The sequence below is a fragment of the Cebus imitator genome, unplaced genomic scaffold, assembly GCF_001604975.1.
Source record: "Cebus imitator isolate Cc_AM_T3 unplaced genomic scaffold, Cebus_imitator-1.0 Scaffold9, whole genome shotgun sequence".
NCBI lineage: Eukaryota > Metazoa > Chordata > Mammalia > Primates > Cebidae > Cebus > Cebus imitator.
The window spans coordinates 6726681-6746047 of NW_016107324.1; the positions used below are offsets into that span (position 1 = coordinate 6726681).

General features: G+C 36.4%; 1 protein-coding gene across 13 annotated transcripts in view; it reads left to right on the forward strand.

The window, feature by feature from the left end:
• The window catches only part of ATP8B4 (ATPase phospholipid transporting 8B4 (putative)), a 419806-nt gene that overhangs the window by 388317 nt on the left and 12122 nt on the right, over positions 1–19367 (forward strand). For all 13 annotated transcript variants that reach the window (XR_005203096.1, XR_005203097.1, XR_005203071.1 and 10 more), the window contains 2 exons: positions 12576–12660; positions 14169–14333. The gene's annotated coding sequence lies outside the window, so the exon portion shown is untranslated. The remainder of the gene's footprint in view (positions 1–12575; positions 12661–14168; positions 14334–19367) is intronic.

A 19367-nucleotide genomic window follows, 5' to 3' on the forward strand; every position in this document is an offset into this window, starting at 1 on the left:
CTTATACAGTCCTCTATGAATGTAATGTTTCTAAGTATACATTATCACTTCATACATATGCACTAGTGCTACAGTTATGGCTTTTTGCTTAACAACATCACATGGCAGGTAGCCAGGTTTGATAGGTTACTTATGAATTATCCATCCTAATTCTTTCCTTGGAGATAGAGGGACAGGCCATTCTGAGTTTTTGGAAAGAATGTCTTTAACCAAGGAATAACAAATCCAGTTTTAAAAATATTTGGCATACTTATATTTCTTATTTTTAAAAATTTTAAACTGGTGCATAATACTTGTACGTTTTATGGGGCACATGTGTGTTTTGATAAATGCACAGAATGTGTGATGATCAAGTCAGAGTGTTTAGGATATCCATCACCTTGGGTATTTATCATTTCTTTGTGTTAGGAACACTTTAAATCCTCTCTTCTAGTTATTTTGAAATATATAATACGTTGTTGTTAACTATAGTTACCTTACTGTGTGATCAAACATTAGAACTTATTCCTTCTACATGACTGCATGGTTGTACTCAATAACCTACCTCTCTTTATCCCTCCCATCCAACGTGCACCCTTCCAAGACTAGATATCTATCATTTTACTCTCCACCCTCATGAGATCAACTGTTTAAGCTCCCATCTGAGTGAGAACACATGAAATTTGTCTTTCTGTGTCTAGCTTATTATACTTAATATAATGACTTCCAGTTTCATTCATGTTGCTGCAAATAACAGGATTCCATTTGTTTTTATGGCTGGAGTATTCTCTTACGTATATTATATTTCACATTTTCTTCATCTGTTGGTGGACATTTAGTTTGATTCCATATATTTGGAATTGTGAACAGGGATGTAATAAACATGGTGTGCAGGTATGCCTTTGATATGCTGATTTTCTTTCGTTTGGATAAATACCCAGTAATGAGATTGCTGAATTGCATGGCAGTTCCATGGTTAGCCTTTTGAGTAATTGCTATACTGTTTTTCCTAATGCTTGAACTAATTTGCATTCACACCAAAAGTGCAGAAGAGTTCTCTTTTCTTTGTATCCTTACCAGCATCTGTTACTTTTTGTATTTTTAATAACAGCCATTCTAACTGCAGTAAAATGGTAACCTACTGTGGTTTTGATTAAGATTGCCCTGATGATTAGTGACGTTGAGTATTTTGTCATATACCTGTTGGCCATTTGTGTATCTTCTTTTAAGAAATGTCTGTACATGTTCTTTGCCCACTTTTTAATGGGATTGTTTTTTGCTGTTGAATTGTTTGTATAGCTTGTAGATTCTGGGTATTAGTTCCTTGTTGGATAGTTTGCAAATATTTTATCTCATTTTACAGATTGTCTCTTCACTCTGTTCATTGTTTTCTTTGTTGTGCAGAGCTTTTCAACTTAACATAGTCCCATTTGTCTATTTTCTTGTTGTTGCTTGTGCTTTTGCAGTCTTAGCCATAAAATCTAATGTCCTGGGGTGTTTCCCTTATGTTTCTTCTAGCAGTTTTATGGCTTCAGGTCTATAAATTTAAGTCTTTAATCCATTTCGAGTTGATGTTTTTTTAATGGTGGGAGACAGGGAATTAGTTTCATTCTTCTGTATACAGGTATTTTATTTTCCCATTTACTGAAGAAGATGTCCTTTCCCCATTGTATGTTCTTGTCACCTTTGTCAAAAAATCAGTTGACTGTAAATATGTGGAGTTATTCTGAGTTCTCTATTCTGTTTTATTTTAATACTTTCACTGTTCTTTGATAATAGTGAGAGCATTCCTCTGAGGATCTTTAGGCTTGAATTAACTCTTTATAACTTATATTGTTACAATTATTAAATTTGATAGAAACTTCTATATGACTCTGCATGTAGAATCAAGTGAAGTATACACCAGGCACAGTGTAAGAATCATAAGCACTGGAAAGCCACAGTTCAAGTATTTCATAAAAATAAGTGTAAAGGTCTTTATCTGCTACTCAGAAGAGAAGACACTAATCATGAAAAGAAACTATTAGTTGATCATTAGTTAAATCTTATTTAACCAGCTCACTTTACCTCATAAAGAGTTTTGACTTCAGCCTTAACATATGAAATTCCTGCATGTGTTCACCATACATCTCCAAAATACACGATAGTACATTCTTAGACCCTTTAGAGAGACAAATGTAATTTTTTGTGCTTTATTTATGTTTTATCACCAAATATGTGACATGCCCTGAATTTGGTACTGGGGATATCAATGGAAACTCTATCCTGGTAGAGGAGATAAACACAGAAAGATACTTGTAATACAATGTGCTAACAGATGATGTGCTAAGTGCTATGAGAGCAAAGAGAAGGGAGTATCTAACTGTGCCTATGTTAGATAAGGAGACTGGTCCAGTGGATCAGTGAGTGCTTGAACTTGGTATTGGAAACTGAATAGGTTGGGCAGCTTCAAATAGGAACCATTTAGAAGGCTGTTATACAAAGAGTCCAAGTGATTGGTAAGGATCTGAGGATAACACATAATTGAACTTATTTAATGAGTATTTACATAGTGCTATTGTGTCAAGCCATGGTCTAAGCACTTTATAAATATTAACTCATCCTATATAACTTATAACATCGCTATGAGGGTAAGTAGTATTATAATCATCTCCACTTTATGGATGAGGAAACCAAGTCACCAAAACACTAAGACTTTTGCTTAAGATCACAAAGCTAATTAATGATAAGGCTAAAATTTGAACCTAGGCAGTTTGGCTCTAGCTTCCTTCCTCTTAACCACTATACCACACTGCCTTCTTGTATTCCAGAGTAGAAGGGCGTCCTATGACTTGGGTAACTAGGTGAATGGCATCCTGTTTATGGAGACTGGGAAGACAGGAGGAGGAATAGATGTCTTTCAGACAAGTGTGGAGCTAATGAGCTCATATGAGGTATGTTGAGTTTCAGATCCTTCTGCTCATTACTTTGCCTAGACCTGAATGACAACAGGTAATTGTTGACTATAGCTGATTATTTCTAGGGCGCTAGAAAGTGGGCTATGTGTCAGTGTCAATGCTGGTCTAAAGCTTCTTGGGAACCTGGCAGTGTAAGCTGAAAGCAGTGGCACACCACAGAAGGAAGCGGGACATGTGTATACACAGACCTGCTGCCTCTGCCTACTACCCAAATTCCCTTAAGTAAGACCCAAACATGGGGCAAATCACTGAGACCTGTACTACCCAGGATTTTTGACCTAAGTCTGAAAGTCTATAGTTCTTTTCTCCTTTATTTCCCCTCAAATCCACTGAAAAGGTAAAAGACCTTTTGCATTGTATTGAGCATGCTTTGAACAACAGTCATAATTCAGAGTTCACTGAGTTAGAATCATTGTGACAAAAATGTCAAATAAGCATCTAGAAGACTTTAATTCATTTAACACAAAGCAATGAAAATAATATCTATTTAAGAGAACTAAACTCAGCCAAACTTCTTCCTAAACTCTCAGATTCAGCTTTCATTGGTGTCAGTTGGAATTATTTAGAAATATTTAAGGCCGGGCGCGGTGGCTCAAGCCTGTAATCCCTACACTTTGGGAGGCCGAGGCGGGTGGATCATGAGGTCAAGAGATCGAGACCATCCTGGTCAACATGGTGAAACCCCGTCTCTACTAAAAATACAAAAAATTAGCTGGGCATGGTCGTGCGTGCCTGTAATCCCAGCTACTGAGGAGGTTGAGGCAGGAGAATTGCCTGAACCCAGGAGGCGGAGGTTGCGGTGAGCCGAGATCACGCCATTGCACTCCAGCCTGGGTAACAAGAGTGAAACTCCGTCTCAAAAAAAAAAAAAGAAATATTTAAGAGACAACTCAGTCTACGATGCATCATTGTGCCATTGCTTTTTGTCTGTTACTTATTGTTAGTTTTCTTATTTCTCACTTGCCAAGTTTGGAATTGGGTACAAGATAAAACAAATTTTTGAAGCAGGTTTCAAAGTTTTAGTGATTGTTGAATTCCATTACTTAATATTCTTGTCTCAAGAGAGGAAAGAAGGAAAACAATTTCTCAACAAATAGGTAAGTCTTGACCTTTTGTCCTGTCATGAAACTAGGGGATAGGACAGGGAAAGTCAAATTGTTTTATATTCAAATAAGTCTTGTTTCATGTGCAATGGTTCCTCTGGGAATGTCTCTGAATTCATTCTCTGACTCTTAACTCTTCAATGTGTATACAGCTTTTTAAGTTTCCATGATGTAACACTCATTCAATAGTTTTCCCATTGTCCTAGAGCATAGTGAATTCTCCCTTAATTTCTCCTAGAAGCTCACAAGTCAGGAAGTCAGAAAACCACAGGAGACAAACACTTCAAAGTGTTTGGCAGAGTTTGTAGATTATCTTAGGGGTACCTCTCTCCAAGTACGAGCTGTACCCATACAGAATGATAAAGCATGTGAGGCTACTCAAAATAGTACTTTGAAACAAACACATGGGTTTGTATTAAGATACTATATTATTATCCTTGGAGAGTTAGTGACATTTTCTTTTAGGGACTCAGGACTTATATATCACACTGCACATAAGTCATCTTTACTAAAATGTCATAGATACTTCAAGTTCAACATACCTAATATCTTCTCTTCAAGACATGTTCTTCCTTGTAGAGTTTCTACTTCAGTTAGTGGCATCATCACGTACCTAAACTAGGAAGCCAAGAGGACTTTCCAACTATTGTATTTCCCTGATTCTCCATACCCATCAACCAACCTTGGCTTTATGTATGATATTCTAAATATCTCTCAGATACAATCTCTCTTTTCTATCACCATTGCCACAACCATTGCCTTATTTCAGGCCTGTATTACGTATTCTCTGGACAACTGCAGTTACCCTAAAACTAGTCTTAACTACTTCTAATATCTTTACCTATCCTATCTATTCTTCCTTCGCAAAGCCATGAAAGTGAAATTTCTAAATCACAATCTTATAATTCCCTTTCTTAACTCCATCTCCCAATGGCATCTAAATTCTTATATATGAAAGTTCAAGCTCCTCAGTATGGCTTCTAAGGCCCTTTATGATTTAGCCCTTTGAAACTATGTTCTAGTTTTTCTTTATCCTCCAATAGTGAGGTCTCCTGAACTTGCCAAGGTGTTGCATGCCTCTGCCCGTATTCAGATTGAGTCAGTACCTTCACATCTACTATTTGGATGTTATTCAGGAAATTATCAAGGAGTGCCTCTTATCTAGGTTCCATAATTGTTGTCATGTTATACCTATATTTTCCTTCTCTGTCAAGTTCCTTTGGTTCTCAGTAGAGTTCTATGACCTGCTTAGCTTTTTACCTAGTTTCTCTTTAAAACTTTCCTCTGGTTTTCTTCCATCTGTTTCCAAGAAGGAAAGCCCTCAGACAAGCAACATTCCATCCCTACATCCTATACCAAGTTCCTCATGTTAGATCCCAACAAGAGTCCAAATTGGTGGTGGAATAAGTTTCTGCCTTTGTACAACAATGCTCTCTCTCCCTCTATCAATTACAAATGCCCTTCATTGTCCTTCAAAACTCAGGTCAAGGCAGGTGCAGTGGGTCATGCCTGTAATCCCAACACTTTGGGAGGCCAAGATGGGACATTGCTTGAGCGCAGGAGTTCAAGACCAGCCTGAGCAACATAGTGAGACCTCATCTCTACAAAAATTAAAATAAAAATAAATTATCTAGGTATAGTGGCATGTGCCTGTAGTTCCAGCTACTGGGAGGCTGAGATGGGAAGATCACTTGAATCTGGGAGGTTGAGGCTACAGTGAGCCATGATCACACCACTGCACTCCAGTAAAGAGCTAGATCTTGTCACAAAGAAACAAACAAACAAACAAACATCAGCTCAAATGTCACCAACTCTGAGAAGCTGTTCCTGTCTGGATTAAGAGAGTCATTCCCTCTTATCTGCAGCTCTATTCCTTGTACATATTTGTATTTCATTTATTCCTCTTTATTGGATAATCTTAGGTAATACTTTTAAGTTAGCTGTGCCTGGTCCATAAAAAATAGTATAAATTCTCACCGTTGCCATCATATTGTAGATAGTAAGTGTGTACTAAGAGCTGGTGGAAAAAAAATGCTTCTAACTAGGAATAGAAAGCTATATATAGTCCATGGCTAATTTAAAGATCAGAAATAGCATTTCTATAATTCTAAGTTTCAGTTATCCATGTGTAAATAATTGTGGCCATGAAAAATAGTGGCCCATTGACATAAATGGGTCCTCAATTTCACAAATGCCTTAAAGAACTTAAAATTAGACTAAGAATGTTACTGTTTGTCAACACAGATTATATGTCATCAGCAGTAAATAAAGTATTTATTCACACACTGGACTCCTAAAATGAACTTATGAGTTGCCTTTGTTTGGTGAAGTGGTTTCTCATCTCTCATATCTCCTCCCATGATAAACTGTAGAGCTTATATTCATGATTTCTAGATAGCATGCCTTTGCATAACTATATCCTTATATCAGGTCTCCTATGTAATTCAAGTATCAGGGAATCACATGAGGACAGCCCTGAGAATAATTATATTCTCTAAATAAAACATATTCAAAAATAGGTTTTCAATCCTCTTTAGATCATTCAATGGCAATTCAATGGTCACCAATGACATTCTCATCTTTTTCTCAGTCTTTATTCTTCTTGCCCTCTTTACACTATGTGGCATTCTTGAAACTCATCTTATTATTTAAAATATTTTCCTCTTGGCTTCTACAATTCTCAATTCTCTGTTTCAAATGATGCCTTTTTCTGGTTTTTCATTTCTTCTGCCTATGACTGTGGGTGCTTTACTTGCTTTCTATCTTGAGCTTCTGCTTTTCCTTTTCTCTATCCTCTCCTCTACCCAAATCAATATCTTCAGTCCTGAATATCCCAAGACCGAGTTTGGGATTTCTTTCTCTCTGCTGGATATTTTCAACAAGATATGCCAATCACTACTTTAAATTCAATAATCTGTATCCAAAGCCAATAATTGTAACTACATCAAGTATAGATTCTCCTATCTCTGCTAATCATACCCCATGTTTCAGTCATATAGATATTTGATTAATGAACAAAAGTTAAAGAAACATTGAAAGTACATTTTTCCCCTCTAGTCACATAGAAGGCAGACAGGATTAAAGGATACATTTTTCATAACTTTCATTTTACTTTTTGAAATTTCTATCAGCAATAGGGTTAAGCTTATGTAGAAGAATATTCAACCTAATAAATAGTTGTAAAAACATTTTTAAAGAAAATATATCTGGTTTTTTCTTTTTTAAGGGGAAAATGAAAATTAGAAGAAATAAGGCACAAAATTTTGTGCTCTTAGGTTTACAACAGAATGTTTACATATTCACACATTCTTTTTTTTTTGCTGGCAATTTATCAGGAATTTTTGATTTACTATGTCTCATTCTTAAAAAATAGCCTTTTGGATTTCAAGGTCTTTAACCAATGCCAATTTATAGATCAAAGTTTTCAAATACAAAGATCTCAAAGTTTCAGTTTGATAAAAATTTAAAATAATAATTTCCCTTGGATCTGTACTCACTAAAACAGTCAAACTCTAATCATTTTCTCCATGATGCCTAACAATAGAAAGCTATTGTAAGAAGAGAAATTCCTTTGTTACCCCTGCTGGTGAAGGTGAGTATTCAGTTCTTCCACTGCTTCTTAGGCCCATGAGTATCAGATGTGTAAATAAAACTCACAATTGGCTGAACCTTATCACATTGTTTAAACCTCACCCATGAGATGATTCAGATTGTGTTTACTCAATTGCAAACTATTTTCTGAACTCAACATAGAAAATTAGTTAAGCCAGTTTTTGGGGTTACAAGAAGATAAGAAGCTCAGAGAAAGTCTACAGAAAGATGGTTGAAAGAAGGAAGTTCTTTCCAAAATCCCAAAGTTCCATGAAATAATGCTTTACATTATGCAAATAAATAGTTTTAGCACTACAAATGTACATGGTCTTAAAATGTTAAGCAAAGATGCCAGTGTAAACTGTAGAAGGTGATTATAGGCATGATACATAAAACTTTATTTTTCCTACTTAAAAAAAAATTTTTTTTCCTCTTGTTTTTCTCCTAACAATAAAAACAAAGGGGTCAAAAACATGCCAAGGAATGATGAATTGAAGGAGACAATGCCATTTTGGGATCATTTAAATGTTTGTGTGGTCTTTCTGTTTTAATAATATTCAGATGCTCCACAATTTTCTTTTCCTTTCCTTGTAGAGTTTAAAAATACAGCAGTAAAAGATGTAAGAAGCCATTGGGAAATCTGTCTAATAGTCAGAACTTAAGATACCTACATTTGTTTTCTTCTCCCCTCTACTCCCCCTCCCTTTCTTTTGGTCTCAGGATTCTTTCAACATTTGCATAAAACAAATATTTTACAGTTCAGAGAAATTTTTAGTACAGTTTTCCTGTGCAAATTGCCAGAAAGCCTTGCCTAAATAATTATTTGATTTTAATACTTTATGCTATTTATTCATTTTGATTATTTTGTGGATTACCCCACTATGTCTTCATCAGGCATTTGACACTCCTGAAAGCCTCAGGTATATTGGTTTTCTAAAGTAAAAATAGCTAAAAGAGGCAATGTGTAGAAGCTACAGTTTAAAAGAGGAAAATGTTAAAGTTAAGCAAATGTATGTGCTACAGCTCCCAACTTACTAAAGCCATCAGGCCAACTCAGAGACATGAAGGGTGCACAGCCTGACACCTAGGAGGCTTCAGTATCTATCTGCCAAGTGAATAGAGGTTGGAATCTCAAATCCTAGAAATGAGAGTCATTTTTCTACTCCTTAGCTTTTTGGAGTTTAAGAGTTGAAGCAGCCCTGAAAAGCAATGCTTAAGCACGATGAAGCTATTAGAATTGAGCTTTGATTTCTTCTGGGAAACCATAACTAGTTCATCTGAAGTGTTGTGTGAACTGCAGAAACGTTCTACTGCTGGAAGCTTCTTTCATACTGTTGTGCCTTACTACTTAGAAGTGTTCATGCTCTCTTTAGCTGTGACTCTACTGACCTCAGGACCTCACTGGACAAGGCATGTGGGGACCCTTGCAGGAGCCTTGGTACTGGTAAAATGATCCTATTGTTACACTATTTATGGAGCAACAACGTTGTACAGAGACCAAGCTGCTTGGCTTCTAATGCTGAGAATGCTGCTGATGCCGCCATGTAATAGCATAATTTTAGGTGTCCTCAAGGACAAACTTCCCCTTTGGATAACAGAAATTAGAACAAAGAACTTCACAGGGGAATAAATGTTAATGACTGATGTAACTTTCTCTAATGAAGAAGAAAATATGCCAGTGTTTATTCCCTCCCACCTCATTTCCACAGTTTGCTTTTTTTTTTACTGTGAAATGAGAGGAAATGTGTGATGTGTTTTGTCTTGCTTGTTTGATGCTGGGGGTTTTATGTGTTGTACACTTTACCCCTTACATTGTGTAATTTGCATCAAACCTGCAGTAAAAGTCCTTAATGGCATCTTAGAAAAAAAAAAGAAATGTGCTCTACCCAGATAAACATTAGTTGATGAAACTCACTTAACAAACCATGTCCAGAACCAATCAATATTTGTTAAATCCTTACAATTTTTTTTTTATTTTACGTCTTTCTGAAGGAAAGTCCTGACATTCACAACAACAAAAATGGTCTCTACCATAAGTAGGGAGCATAGAATGGGAATATTATTTCAGTTGAGTCTAATAAAAATAATTTTGGACAGGCAAATGCCTTTGCAATTACACCACGGATTGGGCCTAGGTATAAAAGTGGAGGTTTTACCTTAAGGTAACAAAAGGCCTTTCACTGTTAAGCAATACTATCAAATTTAAATATCAAAGAATTTTCAAAATTGTCTAGTACAACAGTCACAACTGATTCAGAGGACTATGAGATGGTTCGCACCTAGTTAATTAAAATAGAACCACTTAAGCAATGTTAATTTTGGACTGCACTGTTATGAAATTTTTTTTTCATCAATTCTTGAAGTGCTCCTGCTGCCACAGAATTTTTCCCACTTCTATAATTATGTTTCAAATAATCTGTAATCTGTTAAAGCTATTTGTGAACTTTCTTTAAGCTTAAAAAGAAATCATCTGTTGGTTTCATCATCAGGGAACTCTGGAAAAAGAGAAATCTCAGAAGTAAAAAGAGGAGAAAGGCATTTTTTCTCCTGACCTTTTAAATTATAATGTCATTTAATTGAATCTGAATTCTTTGTTAACAGCTATTTCATTGTAACATTTCTGGGATCACTATTAAGTCAAGTCTTCATAGACAAGCAGGTGTTTTCTCTCATGTTTGTGTGTGTTCATATTTTCCCCTTTTCTCTCTGAGTAATTCATTCTCATAATGTGCTTCTAATTTTTTACCTTATGAATCTTCTTAATGAGAAGTTCTTTGTTTAACAAATATTTGTAGATTAAGTAGTAAATAGTTGAAGCTCACAGTTTTCCCCCAGTAAACACTATTTGTAGCTTTATCAGTAGTCATTTGAGCCACAAGATAAATAATGCTTATTTGTGAGATCCCCATATAAATATATGGCCTTTGCATTTGTACTTTATTTTATTTAAAATCTATAAAGTCAAAAAGAGTCTATATCTGTATTTTTTAAAAAACTAGGGAAAATGCCTTTTATATTTATCTTTAGTTTAACCATTTCTTAGGATATTTATTTCTTTGTATAGACTAAAAGGAAAAGTGAGAGAAATGTCTTATGGCATTTAACATTCTCGGATTTTTTCTCAGTTGCCTTTGACAGTCTACTGTGAATATTTTAAACTCCCCTGTAAGACTGCAACTCCTCTGCCCACTGTGAAGAAGCTTTGACAATTACAGACCAATTAGTGAATAAATAGACCATCTCTACTTAGAATGGGGTAGAGTGGGGTTGGGGACTAGAAGCACCATACTGTGAAGCTTATCAAAAACATTAAGCTCATCCTGAGTCCATCAGATAATTCAGCCATATACAAGAGCTGGCTAGAGGCCTTAAACAGCCAACCCAACCAAGCTTTCTTAATAAGGTCAGATGCCCATTTTCAGAAGTTAGCTCCTGGCAGGCACTTACCTGATGGAGTTTTGGCATGAAGGGGCATCTTTCTCCAGCCCACATCGCTGCCCCAGGTTCTCTTCTTAGTATGACAGACACTGCCTCACATCATACTCGCCCCAGCATAGCCTCCACTTCACTCCTTGTTATGTACTGGGACTCACATTCTCTGTCTGGATGTGAGAAACCTTGCTACCTTTAGAGCATCATCCCCCAGGGGTTGAGAGGAATGGCCAAAGAAGTTTAGGAAGGTCTACACTTCTCCATTAATTCTGAGTACAGTCATATTTAGCTTACATTTTCAGATAAAATTTACATATAATGTAATTCACAGATGTCAAGTATACAGTTAAATGTTTGACAGTATATACCAATGTAAAAAGCTCCTCCAAAGAAGACATAAAATAAAATTCCCCTTATGCCCCTTAGTAATCAATTCCTAATCTCTACCTTCTGAGGCAATCTCTGTTTTAATTTTTCCTTATATTTTTGCCTGTTCTTGACTGCCTTAGAATAAAATCTATGATATGTCAAAAAGAAACAACAAAAACCCTCAAGCACTATGTGTGCAAGAGGCTAAAACCAAATGGTAAACTGGGTGTGGTTTTTTTGAACCACAAAGAGTGAGTGGAACCAATCTTCAGGGTCACTGATGACTTGGTAGCCTGTTCATTACCATAGGGGGAGTGTTACAGGATTCCAGAAATGAAATGCTTCCCTGGAACATATTTCTTCTAATTAATTGGGGTACTACAGGACTATCCAGGTGCAAATTTTTCTGTTAGGTTTTCTTTTAAATGCTAAGCCTCTGTTAGGGTTTCTATGTCTCAAGAGGTTCAAGTACAATCCCTCTATTTTTTCATAAATCATTCCTTAAGAATTCAATAATCTCTAATGTGAATGAGTATAACGCTGAGTAGCCAGTAAATTCCCCCAAATTTATTTTATTTTTATTTATTTTATCCACATTATCAATAGTTCAGTGATTATCAGGGTCCACACTAACTTTGTCACTCACCTCCAATTTTATTTCCATGGCCTCCTCTGAGGAATCAAAAGTAAATATGTATATTTTGGGAGATTGTTGATGCATTGTTTGTGGAATCTTCTTGTGGACTAAATTGTCTTAGGTTGGTGTGTCATCCTGAAAAATTAATGTGTTTATAGTCTGGCATTTTTACAAAGCTGAGTGCTGGACATACTGTTGTTTAATTTTGTTTGATTTTAGTCTGAGCTTCTAATGTCAGAATATTCTGTCATAGATATAAAACATGCTCTCAGTGACAACATACTACTTTATATCTCCATTCCAGCATTTTTGATACTACAGGACACATTTTTTTCTTCCCTTTTGGATGGTACTCAAGCATTTCAGCTTGGTGTAGGTAAATCCAGATGGGGCTCCTTGCAGAAAATATCTCTGTAATCAGCTATGGTGTTCTGGGCTGGGATCAAAGAAGTATGAAGCTATTAGGAAAGAAAGTTAAGAATAACAAAATTCTCTTTCTTTTAAAAGGTAGCACTTCAGAAAGTGAAGTTTAGTGAAAGTCACAGAGGATTAATATCAGAGGAGAAAAGGTGAAGTTATTCAACTAACCAAGGTAGGTTGGCAGCAAGCACCTTGGAAAGACTGTGGTCTTGAAAGGTTAGCCAAGTGAAAATGCCACCTCCATGAAGGCTTCTGAGCCAAACTATGCATTTGAAGTCTGTGTTCTCAATTATCTTCTCAAGGCCTGTAGACTCCAGTTCTATGAACAGATGCTGGAAATGTGTTCATGAGAAAGATGCAGACCTAGAACCAACTGGATTGTCTACTTATAACACCTTCAAACAAGTGCCTTATCCCTCTGGCCCTAGAGACAAACAGTTCATGCCTCTCAGTGCATTGGCAATGTCATGTCCTACAACTACAAGAGTTTTAATGTCAAAATGTGGCAAAGGGGTGGGTGTAGGGAAACAGTCAGTTGTACTCCTCATCACTACTCTCAGGTCCAGTCTGCAGGAATATCTGCAGGAAGGGCTGCTCAGGATTTTCAGGCACATGGTGATAATAAAAAAGCTGACCAACAACTTTTGGTTGGCTTTATTACTGTTTTCAAATTCTCTACAGAAAATGCACCGTCTAATTGTCTACATCCAGAGCAGACTGCTATGATCTATGGGAATAGATCTTCCTACTCTGTAGCCTCCCTTTGGGAAGCCATTGCTGGATTCTCACAGTGGGGGTACCCCAGAAAACTCCACCATCCTCTTTCACCAAAAATTCCTCTCACAGACGTGCTAATTTTGTCTGCTATTTGAGGAAAGCTGAGAAATATAATACATCAGGAACCAAGAGATCTGGATCCTAATCCTAGCATCACCACTGACTTTATTAGTTTGAACAGATTACTAATAATTATATGCCTCAAGCTTGTCGGGGAAGAGGAACACTTATACACTGTTGGTGGGGGTACAAATTAGTGCAGCCGTTGTGGAAGACAGTGTGGCAATTCCTCAAAGAACTAAAGCAGAACTACCATTTGACCCAGCAATCCCATTACTAGGTGTATACCCAAAGGAATATAAATTGTTCTACCATAAAGACACATGCATGCATGTGTTCATTGCAGCACTATTCACAATAGCAACCTAAATGCCCATCAATGATAGACTGGATAAAGAAAATGTGGTAAATAAACACCATAGAATATTATACAGTCATAAAAAAAGAATGAGCCCATGTCCTTTGCAGAGACATGGATGGAGCTGGAGGCTATTAGCCATAGCAAACTGACATAGGAACAGAAAACCAAATGCTGCATGCTCTCACTTACAATTGAGAGCTAAATGATGAGAACACATGGAAACATGGAGGAGAACAACATGTACTGGCGTCTATTGGTGAGAGAGGGTAGGAGGAGGGAGAGGGTCAGAAAAAATAACTAATGGGAACTAGGCTTGATACCTGGGTAATGAAATAATCTGTGCAGCAAAGCCCCATGACCCAAGTTTACCTATGTAACAAACCTGCACTTGTACCCCTGAACTTAAAAGTTAAAAAAAATTATGTGCCTCAGTCTCCTCTTTTTAAAAGTTAGGTTGATTATATTTGCTCTGATTTTCCCAGAGGGTTGTTCTGTAAGAACATGAAGATGACTGAAGAAGAACTGGGCAGTAGGTAACAAGAGCTGAAAAGAAACTTTCCAGCCTTCCTACTCACAAGAAACAGGCCTCTTCAGCTGGTTTCTGGGCCTCCCGTTCTCAAAATAAACAAATAACTTCTTACTAAAAGGTATATTCCACATTCCTGTACTAACTTTATAGTCTAGACATAGACTTACTGGTCTTTATAGTCTTTGTGAAGAGTATAAACTAATATCTAGCTGAAGAGATATACTCATGTTTTGAACCAACACAAGGCTGACACTTCGATTATCATAATTGTTACAATTGTTTATTTTTATTGAAGTAATCATATACATAGAAAAGAATATAAATCATAAGGGTGTATAGCTCAATTTTTTTTCACAACTTGAACACATTCATATAACCAGCACCCAGATCAAGAAATAGAGCATGAGCAGCACCCCAGAAACACCCCCCCCCACCTTGTGCCTCCTTTCAATCCTTCCACTCAAAGGTTACCACTATCCTGACTTCCACAGCCATAATTAGTTTTCCTAGTAGCCCTTTAACAGGATAGATATGCTACATCCATGCAGATGCTAATAACTCTTAAACTGCTATAGATCAGATATTCATTTTTTGTCAGATGTGCTTCCTGATGAATTAATAAAGAATGGGGGAAAAGTGGGTAGAGTACAGGGACAGACGCAGTAGAAAGAACTGGAAATTATCTTCTCCATAAAATATTGCTGGTTAAGACTAGTATGTCATTTCCAGCAGGCATATAATCTCGTACTGTAATATTTTTGGAAAAGGAAGGGCTTAATTATATTAGAACTATTATGTTTCTTTTGTCTTGGATAAATTGCAAAATACAATTTATAGAAATTTTTTGAAGCGTTCTCTTTGGCCTACTTGATATTTGTCCATACTTGGTGAGCGTTTGACACGTACGGTATAATATTGTCATCTTAGATTTTATTTTGAAGCCCCTTACCATGATATTCCCAACAGTACAGAATCCAAGTGCCAGATCTTGCCAAGATCACCAATATATTTCCTGGGTAATGATGGGGGTTGGGAATAGGAGGCAGGGTCAGGGAAGGGCAGGGTCTATGTACCAACTGCCTCAGGGCAGAAAACCTTTCCTGTCCCCATATCAAATCCTCATCTGCATTCCATCGTCTTCTGGGCTGGCCACAGCTGTGGCTGTTTCCAAAATGAAGATGGAATCTAGCCACATTTGGATTTAGTATTTACTCTAAACCTGCTGTTCCTTTGGATATTATTTTCAGAAGTACATTGCATAGGGGCTTAGTGTTTCTAACTAGCTCGTGAAAAAAAATTGCAAATCCTCTTCTCTCCTAAATATAAAAGATTGATGTAAAACTATTCTGTTTATTACATTTTCCTTTGGGGTAGCCTTATTCAAATGAAAAAAGAGACGATTGCTTGATCCAGCTATCTACCTAAAAATATTTTTTCTTTCCTAGAGCAGATACATTATATACCATAATAGTGACAACACAGCAGTGTATTTGACATAAGAATCTACAAAGTGAAAGACTGTTTGGTGACTTCTTATTATATAAGCTGTTCGATTTAGATCAAACAACATTCTCTAAGAGCCTATACTGTACCAGGCACAATGTTAAATACATGTGACAGAATGACAAAAAGACATTGACCTAGCTCACAAGGAGTTCACAGACCAGTGAGAAAACAAATGCAAAACCAAAAATAACCATATAACAATGGCTTATTAAAATGAAAATACTATATACAGTGTTTTATGGAAGAACAAGTTACTAACTCTCAATGAATGCATGGTCACGGAAGACATCACAGAGGAGGTGTTGCAAAATGTGTTAGCTGGCTTTGTGGACTGCTCCTTTCTGGAAGGCATGAGTTTACAGGGGAAAAGGAGAAGGTCGTTTATGATGATGGAGTCTGCTCCATTTCTGAACATACACATGAGCCACAGTGTGACAAGTGAAGGTGAAAAAGACTTTGAGGAGAACAGAGAAGAAAATCACACATGACAAACAGAAGGAATAAAAAATATAGAGGCACAGAGGAATGACATGGCCTAGTGTTCTTCAGAAACTTAAAAGAAATGAAAATTGTCTAAACCAAAGGTGAAGGGTTGGCAGCTGGTGAGGCTAAAGCATAAGTTTGGAATCAGATGATGGAGAGACTTCATCCCCTAAAATGTTTTAAGCAAAGGACCAGCACAGTTACATTTACAGTTTAAGTATTGACACTGGCATAGGAGCAGAAGCTCAATTAAAGGAGGATAGTAAAGAAGGCAAGAGGATGGATTAAAAAACAATGTTTTCAGTCTTCAAATATATCAAGTCTTTAGTCTCATGTACACACTCATTCTCACCCTCACCCATTCTCTTGCTCACCTCTCTCTCTTTTATTTTAATCACTGCCTTTCTTCCATACCTCTCTATCCCTTTCTTATATTTTATGTAATACTATAGAAATTTTAGGACAAATCCTTAAAAATATATGGCATGATCCCATAGCCAATATGCCCAAGCTCCAAAATCAACTTGTGAAAAAGTGAGAGGTTAATATGACTCATCAATATACCATTTCATTTTCCATTATTATAAATATTTTGGAGAAGGTACCTATTAAAGAATAGGCATGTCTGATAGCCTCTTTACTGGCTCTGATTAAATGATGACAGAATTGGTAGCAGAGCCAAATACGGTTTCACTACCATAATAAACAGCAAAGGAAATTTTTCATTACAAGTGACCTAGATACTTAACATTCTCTGGAGAACTTGCTTGGCCTTAGCCCTTGACCAATCAACCCTGACCTGTTACTAGTGTCCTCATGAGTTGTGACATACATGATTCCTTTGCACACTTCTGCATGGATTAGCTGGTTTTGTGACCTGCTCCCTTCTGGAAGGCATGGGTTTACAGGGGAATAGGAGAAGGTCATCTAGGATGATGGAGCCTGCTCCATTTCTGAACATACACATGAGCAGCCACAGTGTGACAAGGTGAAAAGACTTTGAGGAGAACAAGAAGACTGCTAAAGGATCCCCAGATGTGTAGGTCTAGATGAATCTGGAAGGAGAAATGATTTGCTCTTCCAACATGGGGTCACCATTAGGGAGTATATACGAAATTCAGCAGAAGGGGATATGAGAAATTTGAAAAAAATGAAAATGACTATTTAAAACTTTTAAGTCAAAAATGTTTTATTTACTTATAAAATTTAAATGTAACAGAAGGAGAGTGTGGATACTTGTATTTGTCAACAGAGAATGTGGGTGGTTATTTTTTCTTAAGACTAGAAGACACTGCTCTAATCTACTCTAACTCACATGGAATAGAAGGAAGCAGGGAAGAGTGTGAGTGAAAAGTGAAGAAAAGCCCAAAGTTGATACTTAATGCAGTGGTTTAAGATATTTCTTTCCTCATTATGCCCCAGTCTTTCCCTCTATAGCTAAAGGGAAGTAGTCCTTTGACTCCAAAATTATTAACTTTTAAAAGAGACAGAAGGACTTGCCTTTGAAAATTGGGTATACTAGGAAACATATTTAAAGCCTGTTTGCAGTGAGAAATGAAATGAGAAATGAAACAAAATATTTAATGTCTGTTTGCAAAGAACAAGAAAACTTGTACATTTCCTAAATAGGTTTTGACTTTTTAAGCAAAAAATAAAATTTACTTGCAGCATAAAAGTAAATTTAGGATCAAGAATTATGTTTGCTGCACAATACCTGGAGATTTTTAGACATTTTAAGAGTTTTTCATGTTTTATTGTGACATAATGGAAAGAATATCAACTATATAATCAGAAAAATCTCAGTTCAAATTCTAACTTAAACTTCTGCTGGCCAAGAGTAATCCCATTACAACCTGTCTTTCCCATTGATTCTAGAACACTCGACTAACCCTATCAACCAAGTTGACCTAACTGATACTTAAAGCAAACCCCAAACATTTTTTTTCAATTGAATATGGATATTCATGAATACAGATAATATCGTGGACTATAACACAAATCCTAACAAATTAAAAATAATTGAAGTAGCATAAAGTATATTCTCTAATCAAATAGGCATTAAATTAGAAATCCATAAAAAAAATTCTGGAAAATCTCCAAATACTTAGAAATTAAATGGCACACTTCTAAATAACCCTGGATCAAAGGGGAAGGTTCAAACGTAATTGGAAATTATTTTGAACTGATTGAAAATGAAGATACAACATATCAAAATTTGTGGGATGCAGCTACAGCTATGTCCTTCTCAGCAATGCTTAGAAGGAAGTTTATAGTATTAAATGTTTATGTTGAAAAAGCAGAAAAAACTCAAATCAATAATGTAAGTTTCAGTCTTAAAACAGGAGGAAGAAAAGCTAATTAAATGCAAATCAAGTACAAAAGGAAAGGCTAAACAGACTAAATCAATAAAATTGATAAAAAGTAAAGGAAACAAAAGGAAACAAAAAGCTTGTTCATTGAAATGATCAATAAAATTGATAAATCTCTACTTAGATTTATCAAGAAAATATAGAAAATGATATGCCTTATAGGCATTGAAGGTAGAAGAAGGGAATCCTACAATCACTGCTTATAAATTCCAAAGTTAGATGAAATGAACCAATTCTGTTTTTAAAAATATATGTATTTTATTGCATTTTAGGTTTTGGTGTATATGTGAAGAACATACAACATTGTTGCATAGGTACATACATGGCAATGTGGTTTGCTGCCTTCCTCCCCATCACCTATATCTGCCATTTCTCCCCATGTTAGCCCTTCCCAACTCCCCAACCCCTGCTGTCCCTCCCCTAGTTCCCAACAGAACCCAGTGTGTGATGCTCCCCTCCCTGTGTCCATGTGTTCTCATTGTTCAACACCCACCTATGAGTGAGAACATGCGGTGTTTGATTTTCTGTTCTTGTGTCAGTTTGCTAGGATTGATGGTTTCCAGGTTCCTCCATGTCCCTACAAAGGACACGAACTCATCGTTTTTTATGGCTGTATAGTATTCCATGGTGTATATGTGCCATAATTTCCCTGCCCAGTGTATCATCAATGGGCATTTGGGATGGTTCCAAGTCTTTGCTATTGTAAACAATGCTGCAATGAACATTCGTGTGCATGTGTCCTTATAATAGAATGATTTATAATCCTTTGGCTGTATACCCAGTAATGGGATTGC